The following is a 17,994-nucleotide window of genomic DNA, read 5'->3' as shown; positions in this document are numbered from 1 at the left end:
TTAGGAGTGGAACTGGTAGGTAATAGGATATGCAAATCCTTATCTTTCCAAGCTAACACCACTTCTTCTCCACTCATCACGCCCAGCAGCTGCATCTGAGCGTTCCTGTTGCTCCACTTTCTTGGCAAGGTTTGATCTGAACAGATTTCTTAACATTTGCTAATCTTGTGGGCGCAAAACAGCTGTTTTAATTTTCATGAGTCCATCTATTTGGGCCAGAGGTTGCAAACCGGTTGCATGTAGCTGAATGGGGCCTGCGGTCTGGATGGCATCCACGGCGTGTTTTGTTTGACCAAAGGGTATTTTTGGAACCAAAAAAAAATTGAATTAGTCGCCGACATTTGAAAATTGGAAGATTTCACTTAAGCATTCGGACTTCTGTTTTTTCTTGAGGAAAAGAAAAAGAGAAGACGTCATGACACAGGGCCCAGAGTCACGCATGACCACAACTGGCAACCGTTGAGAAGCAGCTGTCTCTGCTCGTCATGCAGGCGACAATGCTTTGTCCACAGTCTTATAGCCGACCTGCATCTTGTGGTTACCGTAACTTTCTGGCCCTTGTGGGCTTATAAATTGCCTGCCTTGTCTTGAGCTTTGTAAAACAGAAAGGCCTTGGAAAGAGGGTGGTGCTAGATGGGTCCCCCCTCCCCTCACTTTCACCAGGAACAACCCAGCACAGTAATGGACACACGGCTCCAGATACAGTCCAGAACACTTGCAGAGCTCAAGGTCCTCTTCCCGAAAACCTCTTCCCATTCATCTCCCTCTGCCGTGTGCTGCTCCCCTCTCTCAGCTCTTCCTCGGATGCGACCTTCCCTGACCCTGAACTTCCTAAGCCCCTTGGTCTGTAGCCTTCTTGGGACACCTATTTATTTCCATGCTGTACTATGGCTATTCGTGTGCTTGATCCCTTTCCCTTCTTTCCCTGAAAGCCCGGTGAGGCTAGGGGCCATGTATTTACATGTCTGTCTTTTTAATGTTTTTTTGTTTATTTTTGGTCCTTTGTGATACTTGAAAGTTAAGTGCTCACACACCAGGGATTATGTCAGGCACCAGGACCAGGAGATGCCATCACCGCCTTTGGGGATCTGGTAGAATCCTGGAGAAAAGAACCACATTTGCCCATCCATCCATTTGTTCGTTCGTTCCTTCCTTCCTTCCCTCTTTCCTTTAAACATCAAAATATGTTGAATGCTTCCTATGGGCCAGACGGTGCACTAAATGCTGGGAAGAAAAGCAGACAAGATCCTTGTCTCAGGGATCTCACAGACCAGGAAGGGCACAGTTGCTCAGTTGCCTAAGACTCCAGAAGCCAGACTCCCCAGGGTGTTGGGCAAGGGAGCCAAGGTCAGACCAGAGCTCATTTGAAAGAAGACTGGAAGCTAACCAGATGAGTTTCTGGTGATGACAACCTCCCAACAAGGACGTGACATTCTCAAAGGACCTTCTCCCCCATCCCTAGAAGAGAAGAAGAGGAAGCACGAGAAGGAGTGCCTGCTACAGAACCCGAGCTCCTTCTTCACAGACGTGAGCTGGCCCAGATGTTACAAAATCCACCGCCCTCGGCCATGCACAAGCAGTAGTTCTGTGTGTTGGCTGCTCCACGTCCTCTGCCAGCCCACAGGAGGACACATAAGGCTTCTGGAAAGATGCACCTTCAGAAGGAAACACCACCCAAAGAATCTGGAATCAAAACCAATGGGAAACCCCAATAAACACACTGTGGATAAAAAAAAGAAGAAGAAGAAGCCAACCAGATGAAGCAAGGAGGTAGAAAGGAGTATTTGTTCCACGTCCATGTAGAAGAGCTAATGCATAGGAGTTATGGTGAGAGGAGCAGAGTCAGTGTGGCTGGAACCGCTGAGGCATGTCATACATGAAACTAGAGATGTAGGTAAGCGTCAGACCCCAAAAAGAAATGAGTGCGATCAAGCACTTAGGTGCTAACAAAAAGGTATGTGCGATTGAGACACTCAATGGTTGATCAAAGTAAGGTGCAGGTAAGTGAGTATATAGATGATTATTCTAGAAATTTACCACCTGATAGGGAAGATAGGGGGCTGGGTAGACCGGTTGCTGTTGTTGAATCAGGAAGAGGCAGAATGGAGGTTGAACATTTCAGAGACCTCCAGATTCTGCTCTAGCTACCCCAGGAAGAATCCTGTGAGCCTGGAGATTTATTAAGGAGAGATGGCTCTTTGCCCTCACACCTGACTGGAAAAGAAATGGCCTTCCTTGGGCTTCCATAGTCCCTGAAAAGAGGAGGATTAGCTGATTAGGTCCATAATGAGCCAGCCCTAAGTCACTGACAGCCTTTGGCATTTAACTGTAAGGAGCAAGTCTTATTTCCTAAGCTCTTGCCTTGCTAGTGTACCGCAAGGCTTCTCAGGTGAACAATCCTCCTAAGTAGATTTTTTTTCCCCTCCTTCCTCCGTGTTGAGGCTGCCTGAAAGCTTCCAGCCCCTGAGTTGATATTCTAGGCCATGCTGGTGGCAGAGCTCTCTTAAACACACAATTGAAATCTACAGCTTCCTTGAGGGAAGCTCCCCTTTGACCCCAAGCTACTCTTAAGACTGGAGGAACTTTCTTCTCTTACAGCCAACTGTAAGACCCTGCTGGCCTGTGGCGGGTTTGTGTGTTTGTTTGTTCTGTTGTTGTTAATTTATCAAGCATGAAGAAAAGGAGCCTCCTGTCACCCTGTGCTTAGTGCCACCCACCTCTGCCCTTCTGTTCACTCTGGACTTTCACCGCCTGGAATGCTCTCTCTCCTTTCAAGGGCCAAGTCTGCCATAAAGCCTTCCCCAGTAATGTCAGACCACCATGCTACATCTCTTTCCTGATCTGCTCACCACTCTTACAATGACTCTGTACACACTATATTTGAATATATTATTTATTTGTGTACTTTTTTATATATGTATGTGCCTTGGGTCTGCAGGAGAGTTACAATTTGGGAGAAGGTGAATAAGTATTTTGGGAATGTGTTAATGACATATAAAACTCAAGGACAAGGACTTAGTTTATAGCCTCCTTTGCTTGCCCCTACTATGCTACGTCCATTGATGGGATCATAAGAAACATTCAGTAAATTTTTTTTTTTTTTAAAGAATTCGCAGATGAGGGGCGCCTGGGTGGCTCAGTGGGATAAGCCGCTGCCTTCGGCTCAGGTCATGATCTCAGGGTCCTGGGATCGAGTCCCACATCGGGCTCTCTGCTCAGCGGGGAGCCTGCTTCCTCCTCTCTCTCTCTCTGCCTGCCTCTCTGCCTGCTTGTGATTTCTCTCTGTCAAATAAATAAATAAAATCTTAAAAAAAAAAAAAAAAAAGAATTCGCAGATGAAATCCCACACCGTCTTGAGTTTGTTTTTTTTTTTAAGATTTTTTAATTTATTTTTTTAATTTATTTTTTATTTATTTGGCAGACACAGATCACAAGTAGGCAGAGAGGCAGGCAGAGAGAGAGAGAGGAGGAAGCAGGCTCCCTGCTAAGCAGAGAGCCCGATGTGGGGCTTGATCCCAAGATCCTGGGATCATGACCTGAGCTGAAGGCAGAGGCTTTAACCCACTGAGCCACCCAGGCGCCCCTCAGTAAATATTTTTGAAGTGAATTAAACAACAGAAGTTAGACTGGAAGGTAGTACAACACAGTGATTAAGAGCATAGAATATCGAATCAAGTAGCCCTAAGTTACCAGCTAAGGACTTAGATGAGTTCAGTAATTTCTTTGTACCTCAGTTTCTCCATTTGTAAAATGGGGACTGTAGCAGTGTCTACTTACAAAGGTTATCACTGGGGAGTGAAGAAGGTAATGCTTATACACAGGCCTAACTAAAGGCAGCTCAAATGAGCCAGAGTGGGCTGCGAACAATTTAACTGCCCAGGAATGTTGAGGGTTTGACTAGAGTTTTGAGATTGAAAAGGGAATCAAAGAAGTAGACAGCTTTGTTGAAGCTTAGAATCAACCTCAAAATAACAAGCCTCCAGGAAACACTCCAAGTTGAGTGACCCGTAACAGAGAGGGACGCCAGAAAGTAAAACCAAGCAGGATGGAGCAGGCTGGTCGTTCCCAAATTCACACCCCCTCACACCATGCCGATGTGGTTATTCCCTTTTCATTCTTTTTCTAGCCTCAGAAAGAAAAGTTTGATGGCACCTTAGTTTGGTGGTCCTGGTTCAGTCACTCTTGAACCCTTACTGATCTCCTTTTCTGTGGAGGAAAGCCTTCACCTCAGGCTGCAATCCTTTCACAGCCCATTGTGTATTTTAGTCAGAATTCAATATCATTGTTCTGCTACTTATTTTTATGACTACCTTTTATTTAAGTAATACTGGATTTCCCGTTAATAGTAATATAAAGTTTTGTTTTACATTTTTAGGAAAATAAGAAATCGAGAATTAAAAATTAATCGAGAATTAAAATTAATTAATCGAGAATTAAAAATTCCTGGACCTAAAGTCCAGGAGGTCCACGGTTAAGTAAAATATCATGAAGAGGTTCTAGACCAGTTCTGCTCTTCAGGAGTTAGGCAACTTTAGAAATTCACTTTATTTGCCCGAGCTGCCCATTTTCTGGTCTATAAAGTGAATGACTTAGGCAAGAAAGAATCTCTGTGGTTCCGTCTTGCTTGTATGTTCAAGCATTTGGTCGGGGGAGGTGTCAGAAAATCCTCCTCGGTGGTGGAGGGCTGACTCGGGTTGGAAGAACTTGCCTTGCAGGGAGGTGGGGGACGGTGAGGCTGAACAGATGCCCCGTGCCAGGGACACGCAGGGTGTATTTATTCTCTGGCTATGTTTATTCATGTGCACCAGCCCCAAGTTTGCCATCCTTATTTTAGGACTGAAAATGCTCGTTTCAGACACCCAAACTTGGAATTGGCAAGTAAAATGATCCCAGTATGTGGCCAGTTGAACTCATATTTCCTTTCCTTGTGACCTTGGAAAAAACAATGTTTTCCCCTCTCTTAAAGAAATGGCTCTAGATGGATCCTGTTCTCTATTTTCTGTTATGCCGATAGCTATCACTTAGCCAGCTTTTAGCGTGTACCAGGCTCTCTGCAAAGCACTTTCAGCATTTTATATTGCTAATCTTGCAACAATTTGAAGAGGGAAACACTGCTATTATTCCTGTTTTACAATGAGGTGACTGGGGCTCGGAGAGCTTAAGTGACTTGCCCAATGTCACATACCTCATAAGAGACAGAAATGGGACTCAAATACAGGTCTGTTGGGTTCTACAGGCAGTGCTCAGAAACCATTATTTTGTATGTTGTTAGAATTTTCTGTATCAGATTTTTTTAAATCTTAAAAGGAAAATCTATGAGTTGAGGATCTAAAATGGAGGGTTTCTTTTGTAAAAGAAACTTTAAATGTATTTGAGAAAGGTTAACAGAATGGACTACTTTAAGGGTATTAAAATCACAAGAGGACGGACCATACAAATGCAGGAAAATGTTCATGTGCAAGGTCACTCGTGAAAAACCAGTGCAAGGGGGAACGTCCATACTGACTACAGTGCTATTAAAGCAGTCTTAATGTACATTGGCAAGGACTGCTTGGAATTTGGAGGATGTGGATAGTTCAGAGTTCAGCGTCTTCTAGGCTCTTTTTTTCCTGCAAATTATTTAACTCTCAAATATATAAATGAACGTAGAGAACTGAGGACATTTTGTTGTTGTTGTTGTTTTTAAAGGGAGGACACTGGGAGTAATTGTTAAAGGAGCCTGGAAATGGCTAGAGCCCTGGACTTGCACCTTATGGGCTAGCCTGAAGTAGCTAGCGAGTAGGTCATTACTGCTTGGGACCAGACTGAGGTAAAAATCTCTCCCGAACTCTCATGCCTCTATTGTCCTGATTCCTCTTCACTGGATCAGAATTTGCAGAGAAGCTTCCTCTCACCAGAGGTTCGTAAATGTTTTGGCTGACCGACCTCGAGAAAAATGCACACGCGCAAACACATAGAACACTTCGCAGACGATTTCAGGGGACCCCTGAGCCCCTGGCCCCCTGCAAAGCACCTGCTGAAAAGCTCTTCCGAAATCCCAGCTTGGATGGGTGGAATAAAGCTGGGGTGCCCATGACAGGGTCTGGATTCATGGCAGGAAAGCAGAGATATTCGTCCTGGTGGTCTCTTACATTGGCATGGGGTCCTCTACAACTGTTTTGTGTTCTCCACCACCTTTCGGGCTGGATGGAGCAAATGGTGCCGTGGTTTTAACAGCGCAGAGTCGGGAACTGTCGCTAGGATTAAAATGCCAATCTTGTTACTTACCACTTAGGTACAACTGGCCATGCTACTGAATTTTTCTGAACTTCTGTCTCTTCTGTAAAGTGGAGTTGAGCTAATGGCAAGGAGGACAAGGAAGATGTTGATAGCTCGCTGAGTGATTGTGAAAATTCCGTAACACTCGTCCTGTAAGCTCTTAGCACAGTGCGCCGCACAAAGAAAACCCTAAGGAAATAACTTCCTTAAGCAAACGCATTAGTAATGAGCATGGCGGAGCCTCTGTCCTAGATCATTCTTCAAGCTCATTTCTCTTTATGCCTTGTCTAAGTTATAATGCATTCATGCATTTTCTACCTACTGTAGGTAACTACACAGCTCTGTATTTTTTCCTTTTTTTTCCACATAAATTAGGTACCTTTTCAGAGAAATTAGTGAAATGAGTCAAGAAGTATTCCTGTCTATAAATTTCATTTCACACAACATTAAAGGTTTGTTCTGAAGACATACTTGTAAAATTCTGTCATTTAAATCAAAGGCTTCCCTGGCTAGAGCTTGCTAGTAATTCATGTGAAATTGCCAGTGGTTAACCAAGCTCTAATCTTCAGCCACTGCTCTTGTTCTCTCCAGGGGCCTCCCTCCCCGATGCTGTCCCCCAGGGCCTGCAGTGAGGCGCCCCGCCCCCATCTTTCAGTTCTCAGTTCAAAGTGACTTCCTCTCTCTTCCCTCGTTGCAGCCTTGACCCCTGGTCCACACCCATCCCCATCCAATTAGCAGTTCCTCGGCTGGAAGTTTTCCTTTATTGTACTTATTTCCATCTCTAATTAAACTGAGTGATGATTTGACTCCTATCTGTTCTCTCCACCAGACTGTAACAAACAGGAAAGCAGTGTCCCCGTACTGGTCATTCACTCTTTGGGCTTCGCTTTAGGTTGAATAAACAAATAAACATGTTCTTTGGGCATAGACCCTGCACCCCACCCTAGGACAGCAGATGCTGTGTCTCCCATTCTCACAGAAAATGTTAAGGCAGGTAGCCTGTTATTCATGGTACCCCCCAAGAAAGCAGAGAGTCAGAGGGTACAAAATAACTTCCTTCAGATTACAAGGTAGGTAAATGGCTGCCCCCCCCCCCCGTTTCCTCCTAGGACATCTGACCCTCAGGCAGTGGAAGGCAGGAGTCTGCAAAGCTCTGGAGGGCTGGAAGCCGGACTCTTTGAGTTCTCCAACACCCCACAGAATGGCGTCTGCAGCGAGTCAATTAGAAGAGCATCACCGAAAACCAAGACATCTCGACTAACGACGTGCCCCAAAATGAGATGTCACTTGTCGTCTCTTTCCTCTTCTATGATCTGGATCAAAATCCCAAGGTAAAGGAATCATTTTCCTGTTTCTTTTTTTTTTTTTTTTAAGATTTTTAATTTTATTTGACAGAGATCACAAGTAGGCAGAGAGGCAGGCAGCAGGGGGTGGGGGGGTGGGGAGCAGGCTCCCCGCTGAGCAGAGATCCTGATGAGGGGCTTGATCCCAAGACCCTAGGATCATGACCTGAGCAGAAGGCAGAGGCTTTAACCCACTGAGCCACCCAGGTGCCCCTCATTTTCCTGTTTCTAAGGGAAATCTAAACATGTGAACATTAAAAAACAACTTGTCATCAGAGAGAGAGTCAAAACAGGTTTCAGTATTAACTTCTCAATGATTTTTGAAATATGCAGATCTTGTTGGAGCAGATGTGCCACAAATGGATGGTATCCAGTGTCCTGTTAAAATCTGCGATGCCTCAGAGACTATAAAAATAAAATTCTAAACACAATTTCATTCTGGCAAAGGCTGGGTAACCATTCTGGATTGGACCGAAATATCTAATTGGCTCGGGCACAGAGGATCAATGGCGTTCTCCAGTTGGTGAACTTCTTCTGTGTAGATTAAATGGAATCATGAGATTGTAATTAGTCGTAATTATAGCAATAGTTTCCTCTGTTTTTTCTCTTTGCTGAGGCACTCGCCTGTGATGGCTTTGGAATAACTTGTTCCTGAGCCTGGGAAGAGCTCCGAAAAGGAAGTTTTCCATTCAGTTCTCTGATACCCTATTTGTGCTTTAGGACAAAAATGAATTGGCTTTAGAGTTATTCATTTCAAAGTTATTCATTTCACTTCCTCCAAGTGAAGCACCGGGTTAGGGAAGCACCAAGGCCAGCTATAAGGTGCAAACCAGCTTCATCACTGAGGGACACCATTCCTAACACGGGAACACCAGTAACGACAGATGAAATCAGATGGAGGTTCATTCCCTCAGGAAGGACAGGAGTAAGAAGCTGCCGCTTACATCCCAGGCTCTGCACAACCTCTTTTTTGACTCTTTTCCAGCTGTGGAGTGTGGAGGTAAGTTACTCCAAGGATGTCTGGAGCACATCCCCCATGGAATGCTGGTTTTACTCTTTTATCTCCCAGTTGATTGCTGAGTTCCATCCTTTTCCCCCACTCAATAAGAGAATTATTTGGTGAAGACACCCATCACCTCATTCCTTTTGTGAGCCCTTTCTTTAAAGAAATGTAGAGTAATAGGAGTCCTGCCAGCCCCCTGTATGGAAAATTCTGGAAACCCCTTACCCTGGGCAAAAGTACACTCTTTGCCAGCTTCTAGGCTCTATTGAGGTCAGGAAACACAGCAGACAGGGCCAGAGTGCATTTATAGCTTATCCTGGAGTCCTCTAGAAGGAAGATCTGCCTTGTGAGATTGTTATTCCTCAGAAGTAATAAGAATAATGAGCTACAATTATACAGTGATTACTGTGTGCCAGCCAGTTAATCACCGGATCTTTCTTGCATGCACACGAAGTTACCAGCACTGTTTGAGCCCCTAGGAGCAAAGCAAGGAAAATGTTGCAGACCCAGTCCTTACCCTGGTGCTTACATTGCATTGGGAAGCTTCATGTCTGAAGTTCTTCGCTGCAGAAACAGAATTCGACTCTCTCAGTCATTCTGGGAATCAGAGTTAGGGAAGAGGGAGCTGAAATTTCAGGGGCGTGGCCAGGATCAGGCCAGTAGTGCTCAAAAGCTTGTCCCAGACCAGCAGCAGCAATAGTAGCAGCAGCTCGGGACCTGTCCCAGGAGCAGATTTTCAGAAATTCTGGGGCTGGAGCCCGCAAGCTCTATTTTACAAACCCACCACTGATTCTGATGTTCGCTAAACTCTCAGAGCTGTTGGATGGGACGTAAGGAAGGATGCTCTTCCCATGGAGTTTTCCAGAAGCACACTGAGCTGTCATTGCCATAGAGTTCCCGATTCAGGGAGTCTGCAAAGAAGACGACTTGAAGAAGAAATGAAGGGTGTGGATGGACTTCAGCATTTCCCGAGCTTTATTAACAAACCGAATAGTTTTCCAATCAGGAAGTACTGATGGGACACCAATGAGAGCTTGTAAAATATAATGCACTACAAAGATGGTGCAAAATGCTCCCAAAGGAAATAATCACCATATAAATCAATGAAATAATTTGCCAATAAATTGTCAAAAGTTGTTTTTTAATTCTTTACAATGTATGAACATATTAGGCTGATAAGATAACTTTATTAATGTATTATTGTGAATGTTGCTAATACAGACATTCCCCCCTCCCAAATACCTGGTACTATATTAAGGTTGGGAAAATCTGATCCATCGGTGTTCCTTCGAGTGCTGGAGGAAAGTGGAAGGTAGCCAAAATTATATTGAAATCTCTCATCCTTTTCCATGGCTTTTCCAACTCCCCATCACTTTCCTCTTCTCTTCTTGTTCTGGCAAGGCTCCCTCTTCGTCTCCAAACCCCTTAGAACCAGGATCTTCAACTCCCTTCTCCCACCCAACCTCGTAAATCTTTCCCTATGTTCTTGCTTCCAGGGTGGTGTTCAGGCCTTTACAGCTTTTCAACCCTGAATATGTGCTGATGGGATAGCAATTGTTGATGAGCTGTTGGTTGTCTCTTGGGGTATATGCTTACCTTTTTTTTTATTTTCCCATTTATTTTATTTTATTTTATTTCTTTTCAGCGTTCCAGCATTCATTGTTTATGCACCACACCCAGTGCTCCATACAATACGTGCCCTCCTTAATACCCACCACCTGGCTCACCCAACCCCTCACCACGCTCCCCTCCAAAACCCTCAGTTTGTTTCTCAGAGTCCATAGTCTCTCACGGTGTGTCTCTCCCTCCAATTTCCCCCAATTCACTTCTCTGAGACATCTCCCAATGTCCTTCGTGTTATTCCTTATGCTCCACAAGTAAGTGAAACTACTTACAAATGATTATTGACTCTCTCTGCTTGACTTATTTCACTCAGCATAATCTCTTCCAGTCCCGTCCATGTTGATACAAAAGTTGGGTATTCATCCTCTCTGATGGAGGCATAATATTCCATTGTATATACGGACCATATCTTTTTTACCCATTCATCTTTCCACAGTTTGGTGACCGTGGCCATTGCTGCTATGAACATTGGGGTACAGATGGCCCTTCTTTTCACTATATCTGTATCTTTGGGGTAAATACCCAGTAGTGCAATTGCAGGGTCATAGGGAAGCTCTATTTTTAATTTCTTAAGGAATCTCCACACAGTTTTCCAAAGTGCCTGCACCAACTTGCATTCCCACCAACAGTGTAGGAGGGTTCCCCTTTCTCCACATCTTCTCCAACACTTGTTGTTTACTGTCTTGTTAATTTTGGCCATTCTAACTGGTATAAGGTGGTATCTCAATGTGGTTTTGATTTGAATTTCCCTGATGGCTAGTGATGATGAACATTTTTTCATGTGTCTGTTAGCCATTTGTATATCTTCTTTGGATAAGTGTCTGTTCATGTCTTCTGCCCACTTTTTGACGTGATTATCTGTTTTGTGTGTGTTGAGTTTGAGGAGTTCTTTATAGATCTTGGATACCAGCCCTTTGTCTATAGTATCATTTGCGAATATCTTCTTGCATTCTGTGGTTTGCCTCTTTGTTTTGTTGACTGTTTCCTTTGCTCTGCAGAAGCTTTTGATCTTGATGAAGTCCCAGAAGTTCATTTTCGCTTTTCTTTTGCCTTTGGAGACCTATCTTGAAAGAAGTTGCTGTGGCCGGTGTTGAAGAGATTACTGCCTATGTTCTCCTCTAGGATTTTGATAGATTCCTGCCTCACATCAAGGTCTTTTATCCATTTCGAGTTTATCTTTGCATATGGTGTAAGAAAATGGTCAAGTTTCATTCTTCTATGCATAGCTGTCCAATTTTCCCAGAACCATTTACTGAAGAGACTTTCTTTTTTCCACTGTTTATTTTTTCTTTTTTTTAAATTTTTTTATTTTTTATTTTTTAAAAACATATAATGTATTTTTATCCCCAGGGGTACAGGTCTGTGAATCGCCTGGTTTACACACTTCACAGCACTCACCAAAGCACATACCCTCCCCAATGTTTATTTTTGCTTTTTAACTGGAGCCTTCTAGAGTGGATGCCTGCTATGGGGAGAGTTTTAGGTCAGCCTGGAGGCGGGGCATGAGGTGGAGAGAACTTCTCAAGGCCAGCCCCCAGAATAATTTCCTGCCTCAGAATTATCCAGAGTTTTGTTAAAAGAAAATTCTCTCCTCCCACCCCTCAATACAGTGAATCACATCTGCAAACGTGGCCTGGATCTGCCTTCTTAATAGTGTCCTGGAGGGGTCATGTGCTCACTCATGTTTGGAAACCATGGGAGTTGTCTCCTCCACAGCTTCTATGGAATCATCCTTCTAAGCTCAGTCAAGTCCAAACTTGACCTATTTAGTATTGCCCAGAGAGATTCTTCTCTGAAGTTCTGACTGCCTCTGGAGCTGGGATTGAAGGAGAATTATAACCACTAACTGAGCCCGAATTTGAGAGTAGCTGTGGTAGACAGATGTACATGCTGTACTCCTGTTACCCCAGCATAGTCTCCATCAGCTACCTCCTTGGGGGTATAAATCTATTTGCTTTTCTCCCAGTGGGTCCAGGGATGGGTGGGGATGGTAGGATGAAGACAGGGAGATAGGAACACTTTATTCTGCTTTTCCCATAGCTACTATATGTGAATAGAAACCTGTTTATGGTAATTTATTCTCCCCCTTGATATTTTGGCCTCATTTAGGCTTGGGATTAACATGATCAAGAGACAGCCCTCTGGGTTCCTTTGCAATGATCTAAAAATAAACAAAGCCCTAAGGATCCATTCCTTCTTCCCATTAATTTGAAGGAAGGCAGATGGTGCCCAATAACCTGGTTTGAATTGCCAGTAAAGCTCGTCATCTTTTTGCTAAGCACTTGCCGTTAAATTTTAACGGTTGGTATCAGATGGAATGAACTCAGAAAAAGGTTACTCTGTGCCCATGGTTCAGGAAAGCAAGAAAAGGAGCAAGTCAGAGGAGAGTGTTTTAAGGGAAGTGAACAGTTGGGGAGGACTCTGAACCATTGAGACAGCGGGGAAAGTATGGCAGATGGGGGTGAACTGGCAAGAAAGAAGCATTTTCCAAGAAACTTGAGGACGACCAAGTTGTAAATTCGAGAGCTCAACAGTGTCTCACTTGTCACTCCTTTCCCGCCATCCTTACATGCGTCTTGGGCAGTCCATAAATGCAGACTGAATGAGCGATGCCAACCTTTTGGTGGAAAGTCTAACAGGAGGAAAAGAGCAAAGAAAGTAGGGCCAAGAAAGGGAGAAGACATGATTCCCAGCACGGACTGCAAAGATGAAAGCGAAGAGTCCTTGACTGGGGGACTTGGGTTGTAGTCCTGACCCCGATATGATGTTGCTGAGAAACGTCTGACAGATCACAGATGGCGGAAGGCGGGAACCACCTTGCTGAAGTGACCGGCCTCCTTTGTCTGGAACTGGAACTCAAGACTCCACACCTTCTATGGCTCTTTCCACAGACCTCAACAAACTTGTTCCTTCTTTGTGTGCTCAGTGAATGGCTTATTGATCTTTCTAACTCAAAATGATTAATTTTGTTGGTTTTTTAAAATGTCAAAATTAAGTGGTCGGACTGGAAGATCGATAAGATCCTTCGCAACTCTGAAATTTTATTGTGCGTTCTATTCCATTTGTAAAGGGCCACGTTTGTGTTGTTTTGTTTTGTTAGTACCAAAATGTTAGGGTTCTCCTTCCAGCTTAACTCTGCTCTGAGTATGGGAAAAGCCTGGTGGGTCAATTTCCCTGGAGTTCATTCCACAATCGCCTGTAGCCTGGTAATCTCTGCTCTGGGAATCAGATATCTCGCTCTGATGCTGGCCTTGGGTAACTTTCACCTGCCCTTTATCTATTCTTTTTATGTATTTCATTATTATTTTTTTTTTTTTTTTAGGGCCCAACTCTCCCTCAGGCTCATTTCATGTGCCTTTAGTCAGGCTGACCCTGAACCTCCCACCCCACCTACCTAATTTAGCCAATTGGAATATTCTACACCCTCAGGCCACAATGCTTCATTCAAGAATAAGAATTTAAATCAACACAGCTTGATGAGACTCGGCCTCAGGATTTTTGCCAAAACAATTGAAAATGAGGTTCCATCTTTCTGCAAGAGTCGTGAAACTACATGAATAGGAGCTTGAAGTTTCAGATGGCCATCAGTTCTTGAGGGGAGGCTGGACCTGAGAATGAAGCCAACGAAGAGGAAAACAAAACTGAAAAGTAAACAGAGACGAATTCTGGGTGACACCAGTTGACTACCTGGATCAAGCCATACCTAAAGGTAGATTTACCCCTGGAGTCTTCAGTTCCATGAGCCAATGAATCCCCCCTTTTGCTAAAGTTTGTTTAATTGCTTTTTTTTTTTTTTTTTGTCGTTTGCAATGAAAAGTGTTCCAACTAACACAGATACCTTGTTTCTCAGGGCTGTGTGCAGAGATTGGGAAGGGGAACATCCACAATGTAAGAAGCCAGTACAGTGAGCAATACCATGCAGTCTGTTGGGTTGCAGGAGCAGAGAGCAGGCTTGAGCATTATGATGATGTCAGAGCTAAAATCCAACTGACCAGTTTATATCTGATCTGTTGCAGTCATAGAGGCAATATGGCGAGGTGGAGGTTGGCAAAGTACAGTCCTTTACTCTGGCAAGTTCAAGAAGACGGATTCCTGGGATTTCCCCAGATCAACCGATTCAGAACCTGGGAGTAGAGGCTGAGATCTCCTTTCTTAAAAGATTCCCAGGGTACCCATTGAAGTTTGGGATCCACTGTCATAGTAAGGAGAGCTCAGACTTTGAAATCAGAAGGTCTGGATTTGAATGTGGCCTCTGTTGCTTACTACCTCTCTGGTATCAGACTAGGAACTTAACCTTCTTTCAACCTCAGTTTTCTTATCAGTAAAATGGGACTAATACCTCATAGAGTTGTGAGGATAGATAAGGTCATGTGTGCATATAAAGCTCTCGAACCAGTGCTTTATCCAGGTATTGTTAGTATTAAAATCTAAAGCTATAAGAGAAGGGAGCATGCCTGAGAAGTCTCACAAGGACAGATAAACATTACATGTGAACGACGGTGCTCCCAAGAGCTCAGGACATGGCATGCAACATGGTTATGATAGAAGGTTCTTGAGTCAAGAGTGCCAGACTCACATTCTGGTTCTGTCCCTTACTTGCTGTGTGATTTCCTGCTTGACTGCTTTGTGCCTCAGTGTTCTCATCTGTAAAAAGAGATTAGGAGTGGTGCTTAATTCACAGCATTTTGGTAATGATTCAATAAGAGAATGAATGCAAAGGACAGAAACAACACTACTAGTTTTCCTTTTTTCTAATTACAGTAATGCTTTTCCCATATGCTTCACAACCACATCACCTTATTCCTCCGGGACCCTTTCCCACTGGCTCTTGCCTCTGTTACTGGATGAAGGAATTAGGGGCTCCCACTCCTAGCTCTTGACTTGAGTGAAGCCCCCTAGAGAGGGCTCTGGCTGGGGAGTGGTTGAGGTACCTGCTTTGTGCTGTGGGGGCCTGGTTCCTGTACAGACAACCTACAGTTGGGAGAAATATCTGCAGCTTCAAACTGACATTTGCAAAGCGTCAAAGCCCTGGGCATTTCTTCTCTGATCAAGCCCTAGGAAACCTCAGGGCCCAATGGATTCATTAAGCAAATGAAGAACAAGCTGCCATCTTTGGGCAGTAAGTCATTGTGATGGATGTAGCTCTCTAGTCCTGCCTGAAAGATCCATGTAGGTATGGAGCACCCCACCCAAAGATCTGTTCAGTACAACTTTTTGATGAAAAAAAAAAAATCTATCAAGCCATAGAATGACAACATAACTGCAAAAGCAAAACGACTATTTATTTGGCTGTGCTGTGAAAGTTGCTTGAAAGAGTTAGAAGAAATGTCTTACCCTGAAATCCATGTTGGGCCTCGTTTCCCTCACTGGTGAAATGAGAAGATGATCTTTGGTGTTTCTTTTAACCTTGGTTATATAAGACTCTCAGATTCCCCATTCCAAAACGTTATTCAGAGTTGCTTCTTTTAGGAAGTCTCTCAATCCTTCTAAATTTCCAACAGGATGGGTGACATCTGCAGTTGAAACCAGGCCATGTTGTGGAACAGTTGGCAAATTTAAGTTATTCTCTTCTCACTAGAATGGGTGCAGGGCTGCATATTAATTTACAATTACTCATAAAGTAGACGGCAAAGGCTTCTCTTTTGTCAACACTTGGACATACAAATTAGGTAATATTGAATGGGCAATGAATATTTCATTTCCACCTTGCCTCATGGTGCCAATCACCTTAAATGAGATGAGATTAGCATCAGAAGTGACTCACACTTGGTTAGGTATCCAAGTCTGGCCCCTCAGACTTGCTGCATTTTGGCCTCAATGTGTGAGCCAAATTCTCTCTCTGACTCTGCAAGGGCAGAAGCAGTGCCACATTAAAGCCTACTTCCAGTTTATGCTGGGTCTGAACGTCAGTGTTTCAAAGTTGTCTCTGTTTCTGACAGTATGGCACAACAGATTCATAGAAAGGTTGAATGGAATGAAAATATAGAAATAGAATTTTATAAAATTCTGGCATAAAAGACAGAAAAAAAATCCTCTGGTTCATGAAAGGGGAAATCAAAGCCAGGACTGTAAAGCCAGGACTGTAATGGAGGGCTGGCGTTTCAGCAAAAATTCTGACCCAGACATAGACACTGATACCTAAAGGTTGGGGTCTTGACACTAGCCAGAATTCTAAGAGATGTGGCCTCAAGCCCTTGCCAGGTAGGGAAACCAGATCTGAGCTTCGGCATAAAGCTGTGAGCCTTGACAAGTTACACTGTCGATAAAATGGTGAGTATAAAATCTCCACACTTGAGTCTAGGAAAGAAGGAAGAAAGCTTGCCACCTGTCTAAGGCCCTGGTTTAATAGAAGACAAAAAAAGTTGTGTCCAAGAAACCATAATCCCAAGTCTGTGCCACATATGGGTGTGGTGTCCAAATGTATACTAATACGAAGTTAGCACAAGCTACTCAGGTCAGTCGAACCCTTAGGATAAAATAGAAGCAATTGTGAGACTGCTGGGACTCAAAGAGCCACAAAGAACTCACACAGGGAAATCAACCACCATGAGAGAGAGTCAGCAGATGCAGCAGAAGGATAAAGAGCACCCTAAGAATCAGAGATAATAAAAGTATCTGTAAGAGACTATAAGAATATTTGAATATTCTTATAAAGAGATAAAATAAGAATATTTGAAATTATTGAAGATCAGAGAGAAGGAATAGAATGATAAAGCAGCAGGTTTTAAAGAAGTATACAAACAGAGCACATACGTAGGTCAACCAACTACTTCGCTTTGCCCAGGACTGAGGGATATCCCAAATAGAGTCTTAGGCAAACCAGGCTAGTTGCCTACTCTACCTCTAGCTGGTGATTGAAGAGATGGTAATAAAGGAACTATTCACAAACTTATGGACAGGGTTTGGGGAGCTCAACAAGGAAGAATGAAGCACTCTGAATCCAACAATAATTCGAAGCCGCCTCTTAGTCTGAAGGGGAAAGAAGAGGGTGTGGTTCCTAAAACCCAAGAAATAAGCTCCATGGAGCACACTGCCTGACAGGAGCCTTTAGTGGAGGGAAACCCATAAATTTCCTCCCACCTTCTCTCTGAGCTCATATTGGGGCCTCTCATTGGCTAAACTCCACCAGCAGCCAAAGGACAAGGGCAAAGCAATAGAGGTCAGCCTCTGGAGACAAAGAGCAAGATAAAGAAGGATGCAGAATGGATCTTGAGGGACAAATAGGGACAATTCAGTTGAAAAACGCACAACTGAATTGATCATCTGAAAACCTATCCATGAAGCAACATCTCCTATGAAGACAGGTCACACAATATCAGAATTAGGAGAAATTGGAAACAGGAAAGCTGAGCCCTGCTGACATATTTGGCAGTCACCATCAGTGTGACATTGTGAAAACTTTCCATCAAACCCCTCAACCATTACTAAATTATGGAATCTTTCAAGAAGAGTTCTCAGACTGGACATCCATGGGTCAAATCTTATTTGCAATGTTGTTCAACCTCTACAATAGTTTAAAATAAATCCGAATGACCCAACAACACCGGAAAAGTCAGGAGAACTCACAAAAGAATATAGATTTCTAGCTTTCTTGTTTCTGTGTTTTTGAGCGGCCACACTTGCCTAAAGGAACTTGTTTGGGTGGTCCTCAGCCCATCCCAGTTCCCCGCTGGCCACGCCTGGCCCGCTTTTCTCATTAACACGACCTGTTTGCTTGCCCTAGGAATCTGAGTTTGCAAACCTCGAATGAGCTCTTTCAGCTTTAAC

The 17,994-nt window shown here is 43.7% G+C and overlaps 1 long non-coding RNA gene across 1 annotated transcript; it reads right to left on the bottom strand.

Moving 5' to 3' along the window:
• Window positions 1-13,516: 13,516 nt before the first annotated feature.
• On the bottom strand, window positions 13,517-15,795 carry LOC101675536. The gene is made up of 2 exons (XR_198368.3): window positions 15,562-15,795; window positions 13,517-14,871 (listed from the first exon to the last, which is right to left on the bottom strand). It is a non-coding gene; the product is annotated as an uncharacterized LOC101675536 (long non-coding RNA).
• Window positions 15,796-17,994: the final 2,199 nt, after the last annotated feature.

Source organism: Mustela putorius, unplaced genomic scaffold (genome assembly GCF_011764305.1).
Source record: "Mustela putorius furo isolate JIRA1106 unplaced genomic scaffold, ASM1176430v1.1 tig00000145_pilon_pilon_pilon, whole genome shotgun sequence".
NCBI lineage: Eukaryota > Metazoa > Chordata > Mammalia > Carnivora > Mustelidae > Mustela > Mustela putorius.
Note: the sequence above shows the minus strand (reverse complement) of the source record. Positions and strands in the feature narration are given on the sequence as shown.